Source organism: Cherax quadricarinatus, unplaced genomic scaffold (assembly GCF_038502225.1).
Source record: "Cherax quadricarinatus isolate ZL_2023a unplaced genomic scaffold, ASM3850222v1 Contig774, whole genome shotgun sequence".
Taxonomy (NCBI): domain Eukaryota; kingdom Metazoa; phylum Arthropoda; class Malacostraca; order Decapoda; family Parastacidae; genus Cherax; species Cherax quadricarinatus.
Genome location: NW_027195800.1, coordinates 44091 through 50000, shown reverse-complemented (window position 1 = coordinate 50000; position 5910 = coordinate 44091). Strand labels below are relative to the sequence as shown.

Sequence of the window (5910 nt, the reverse complement as noted above, 5' to 3'; positions counted from 1 at the left end):
TGGAGGGAATATTTTCAGGAATTATTAAATATTGATTAAGATAGGGAAGTTGTGATTTCGTGTATAGGACAAGGAGGAATAACATCTTGTAGGAGTGAGGAAGAGCCAGTTGTGAGTTTGGGGGAAGTTCGTGAGGCAGTGGGTAGAATGGAAGGAAATAAGGCAGCTGGGATTAATGGGATAAAGATAGAAATGTTAAAAGCAGGTGGGGACATAGTTTTGGAGTGGTTGGTGCTATTATTTAATAAATGTATGGAAGAGGGTAAGGTACCTAGGGATTGGCAGAGAGCATGCATAGTTCCTTTGTATAAAGGCAAAGGGGACGAAAGAGGATGCAGAAATTATAGGGGAATACGTCTGTTGAGTATACCTGGTAAATTGTATTACTGAATTAAGAGTAAGACAGAGAGTAGGACAGCAGATGAACAAGGAGGCTTTAGGAAAAGTAAGGAGTGTGTAGACCAGGTGTTTAAAGTGAAACATAAAGGTGAACACTATTTAGAAAGGGTAAAGAGGTTTTCGTGGCATTTATGGATTTGAAAAAGGCGCATAATAGGGTGGATAGGGGTGGGCAATGTGGCAGATGTTGCAGGTGCATAGAATAGAAGGTCGGTTATTGAAAGCAGTGAAGAGTTTTTATGAGGATAGTGAGGCTCAGGTTAGAGTATGTAGGGGAGAGGGAGATTATTTCCCAGTAAAAATAGACCTTAGACAAGGATGTGTGATGTCACCATGGTTGCTCAATATATTTATAGATGGGGTTGTAAGAGAAGTGAATGTTTAGGTGTTGGCAAAGTGGGAGGTGTCACAGTTGCTCTTTGCTGATGACACTGTGCTTTTGGGAGATTCTGAAGAGAAGTTGCCAGAGGTTGGTGGATGAGTTTGGTAGGGTATGTAAAAGAAGACAATTGAAAGTGAATAAAGGAAAAAGTAAGGTTATGAGGATAACAAAAAAAATAGGTAACGAAAGACTGGATATCAGGTAGGAGGGAGAGAGTAAGGAGGAGGTGAATGTGTTCACATATTTAGGAGTAGACATGTCAGTAGATGGATCTATGAAAGATGAGGTGAATCATAGAACTGACGAGGGGAAAAAGGTGAGGGGTGCACTGAGGAGTCTGTGGAGATAAAGAACTTTGTTCACGGAAGCAAAAAGGGGAATGTATGAGAGTATAGTTTTACCAACGCTCTTATATGGGTGAGAAGCATGGGTGATGAATGTTGCAGCAAGGAAATGGGTGGAGGCAGTGGAGATGTGTCTGAAGGCAATGTGTGGTGTGAATATAATGCAGAGAATTCGTAGTTTGGAAATTAGGAGGTGTGGGAATACCAAAACTATTATCCAGAGGGCTGAAGAGGGGTTGTTGAGGTGGTACGGACATGTAGAGAGGTGGAACAAAATAGAATGACTTCGAGAGTGTATAAATCAGTAGCGGAGGGAAGGCGGGGTAGGGGTCGGCTTAGGAAAGGTTGGAGGGAGGGGGTAAAGGTTGTGTGTGCGAGGAGCTTGGACTTCCAGCAAGCGTTCACGAGCATGTTAGAGAGGAGCGAATGGAGAATAATGGTGTTTAAGACTTGACGGTCTGTTGGAGTGTGAGCAAGGTAATATTTACAAAGGAATTCAGGGAAACCGGCAGGCCGGACTCGAGTCCTGGAGATGGGAAGTACAGTGTCTGCACTCTGAAGGAGGGGTGTTAATGTTGCAGTTTTATAACTGTTACGAACACAGGTAAAGAATGACCTGTAACCTGGTCGTAATGGGTTTTTGAAGCAAAACAAAGTTAGTAGTAATATTTAACTTGTATTTCCTTCACCAGATACATATATATATATATATATATATATATATATATATATATATATATATATATATATATACAATTATGTACACTGTGTACAGGAGTTGAATGTAAGTACCACACGGTGACAAGGATGGCAAACAGAAGTCACTGTAATCAACCAGCTGCTAGGCGAGTCTGGCAAATGCTGACCGCCAGTGACTCACTTCGCCTCAGCACTTGGCAGGCTCGCCTGTGATTGCACAATGAATTAAGGTACTGATTTAACGACGGGTAACCTAAAAATCGTTAAATTCTTAGCACCCGGTTTGCTGGTTTGGAGGCAGCCTATATGGGAGTGTGCACATATGGCGAACCAATTGTAACATACTCTTTGCATGCCACAATAACTGTAGTGTAATCATGCCTCTGGCAAGACAGTGATGGAGTGAATGATTGTGAAAGTTCTTTTTTCGGGTCACCCTGCCTTGGTGGGAGACGGCCTATGTGTTAATAAAAAATAATATATATATATATATATATATATATATATATATATATATATATATATATATATATATATATGTATATATGTGTGTGTGTGTGTGTGTGTGTGTGTGTGTGTGTGTGTATTTGTGTGCAAAAACATAAGAACATAAGAAAGGAGGAACACTGCAGCAGGCCTGTTGGCCCATACTAGGCAGGTCCTTTACAATTCATCCCACTAACAAACATTTGACCAACCCAATTTTCAATGCTACCCAAGAAATAAGCTCTGATGTGCAAGTCCCACTCAAATCCAACCCTTCCCACTCATGTATTTATCCAGCCTAAATTTGAAACTACCCAAAGTCCTAGCCTCAATAACCCAACTAGGTAGACTGTTCCACTCATCCACTACCCTATTTCCAAACCAATACTTTCCTATGTCCTTTCTAAATCTAAACTTGTCTAATTTAAATCCATTACTGCGGGTTCTCTCTTGGAGAGATATCCTCAAGACCTTGTTAATATCCCCTTTATTAATACCTATCTTCCACTTATACACTTCGATCATGTCTCCCCTCATTCTTCGTCTAACAAGTGAATGTAACTTAAGAGTCTTCAATCTTTCTTCATAAGGAAGATTTCTAATGCTATGTATTAATTTAGTCATCCTACGTTGAATGTTTTCTAACGAATTTATGTCCATTCTGTAATATGGAGACCAGAATTGAGCTGCATAATCTAGGTGAGGCCTTACTAATGATGTATAAAGCTGCAGTATGACCTCTGGACTTCTGTTGCTTACACTTCTTGATATAAATCCCAGTAATCTATTTGCCTTATTACGTACGCTTAGGAAAACACACGGGTGAGTTGAATGATAGCTATAGACCTTTCGTGTTGCACTCATTACATCAAGGGATTGCAATGTTGCAGAAATGAGTAGGAAGTCCAGGTAGTTAGGTTCAAGGGAAGGAATCATTTAGGTGTGCACAATACACTTTAACGTCATCGTCTGGTATGTTATTCTCGTCCAGTTCACTGGGACTCAGTAACCAGAAGATCTGACGACGGTCTGTGTTACCTCTGAATAACAGTAACCTGGACAGAAAAGTGGAAAGAGCTGATTTGACTATGATAAGATTAACTTCATTTCTTTGCAATTGCAAATTAACTTCGCTGAACTTTGCAAATATGTCTGACAAATAAGCAATGTGATGCTTGATTTGGTTCATCACACAGAACAGAACTGGAGTCTTGGAAGAATTCAATAACTGCTTTAAAAAGTGAATAGAAAAGTCTATGGAAATTTTCCTTTGGCAGCGCAGAGTTGTGGATACATGTACCTTAATCTTATTTACTGTTGTGATGACAGTGGATAATGATTTGTGAAGTCGACCACTTAGGTTTTGCTGCAAGATGTTGCATGTGTATCACACAGTGCAACGTAAACACACCAGTTAGAGCTTTCTTCAAGTCACTGGTGAAGCCACAGTGACAGCCTCTCATCACTGGTCACCCACACTAAAGTAATACTGTGATTTCGTGTATAACTCTACGTTAGAGTTCATCTTACAGGTTTGGTAAAATAAACTCTCCTTTGGCTCTCATGCCACCCTGCCACCCCCTACCTCTCCCTGTTTCCTCAACGCCCCGCTGCATCTTTCCACCGCCCCCCGGCGGGCGGTGCCGCCCACTCTGGGAATCACTGGGTTACACCACACAAGAAGCAGTGCCGTTCTTTACGTTGCGGCGGGACGCTCAACCAAGCATCGAAAAGATAATTCTTTACACCGAGGAAATATAACGTGGATTGTGTAGTGCAGGAGAGTATATTGTGTCTCCTGATGTATGAGGCAGCTCTCTCTCTCTCTCTCTCTCTCTCTCTCTCTCTCTCTCTCTCTCTCTCTCTCTCTCTCTCTCTCTCTCTCTCTCTCTCTCTCTCTCTCTCTCTCTCTCTCTCTCTCTCTCTGGTATAACTTTATGGTCCAGTACCACATAGAAAGGGATATTGGAAGTCTTTCTCTGCAACATTTCAAGACTCGGGTTGAAATGTTGCAGAAACTGGCCGAGGTAAGAGAGATAAATCTCTCACCAGGGCGAGTAACTCAAGAGATATTAAAGCAATAACCTAACTGCCTATAAGTTAGTCTCCAAATCTGATATACGAAGCTGGTCGTCTGGTGTGTGTGTCTGTGTGTACTCATCTAACTGTGGTTGCAGGGGTCGAGTCATAGCTCCTGGTCTAGCCTCTTCACTGGTCGCTACTAGGTCCACTCTCTTCCTGCTCCATGAGCATTATCATACCTCATCTTAAAGCTACGTGTAGATCCTGCCTCCACTACATCACTTTCCAGATTATTCCACTTCCTGACAACTCTATGGCTGAAGAAATACTTCCTAACATCCCTGTGATTCATCTGAGTCTTCAACTTGCAATTGTAACCCCTTGTTGCTGTGTCCCATCTCTGGAACATTCTGTCTCTGTCCACCTGTCCACACCTGTGTGTGTGTGTGTGTGTGTGTGTGTGTGTGTGTGTCTGCTGGCCATTTCTAGGAATTAAGTAAACAAGAGGACATCCTCTCAGCTGAGAGTAAGTCATTCGCTGGACTGGGCCATTTTACTGAATATTTCATCAGCCTTTCTCTGTAAGTGTGCTCAGTGACCTGAGAATGTCATGTGATCACTGTGAGTATCTTGTGACGAATGGTCACTACAGTGTCCTGGCAGTGATGTATGGTCACTACAGTGTCCTGGCAGTGATGTATGGTCACTACAGTGTTCTGGCAGTGATGAATGGTCACTACAGTGTCCTGGCAGTGATGAATGGTAACTGGCACTACCATTCTGGCTAGCGTTGCTTCGCGGTGCCGTAATATCTAATACGCCGCTGGCAGCGCTGGCGGCGGCGGAGGCAAGACTTCTTCTCTTTCTTTCTCTCGCTACTTGGTATATTTTTCCTTCCCACTCTTACGAAGGTTAAGGCTTGAGGGGGAACTTAAAAAAAAATCCTTTTCCGCTCTCACTGATAACATTCTCCTGCGAGGCTGAGCAAAAATCTTGTTTCCAATATCTTCCCAGACATTGTTCCCCCGCGCGCGCGCACGGGAGCGCAAGTACATGATACAACTTATACAGACCATAGCTGACATCAAGGTCTTACTGTACAGAAAGTCCCTGGTTATGTACATTTCTAGCACATTAAGTCAGTTTTATCCCCAGGATGCGACCCACACCAGGCGACTAACACCCAGGTACCTGTTGTACTGTTAGGTGAACAAGGACAACAGGTGTCTTAAGAAAACACGTCCTAATGTTTCCACCCGTATCGGGGATCGAACCACGGACTTCAGTGTGTGAACTCAGTGGGCTACCAATCAAGCAAGTCTGGTAGCTATTACACAACACACTACCCGGAGGGGGGGGGGAATACAATGCCTCTGTAAGAGCCTACATCAGGGGTACATGTACTTCAGGGCCCCTAATCCCGCAGGGGCCCCAGAAACAACTTTACTCCACACAGCTTTAAAATGTTGCGTCTACTGTATGAGAAGCTTTTAAATGATACAGTAAAATGAAAATCACAAGTATGATGTAGGGTGGTTGTTGGTACCTGCCAGACGTCGGTTTACGTGCAGCCAACAG

General features: G+C 42.8%; 1 pseudogene; it reads left to right on the top strand.

Annotated features, from left to right (window-relative positions):
• Positions 1 to 4071, top strand: part of LOC138851490 (hepatitis A virus cellular receptor 1-like) — a 15697-nt pseudogene extending 11626 nt beyond the window's left edge.
• Positions 4072 to 5910: the final 1839 nt, after the last annotated feature.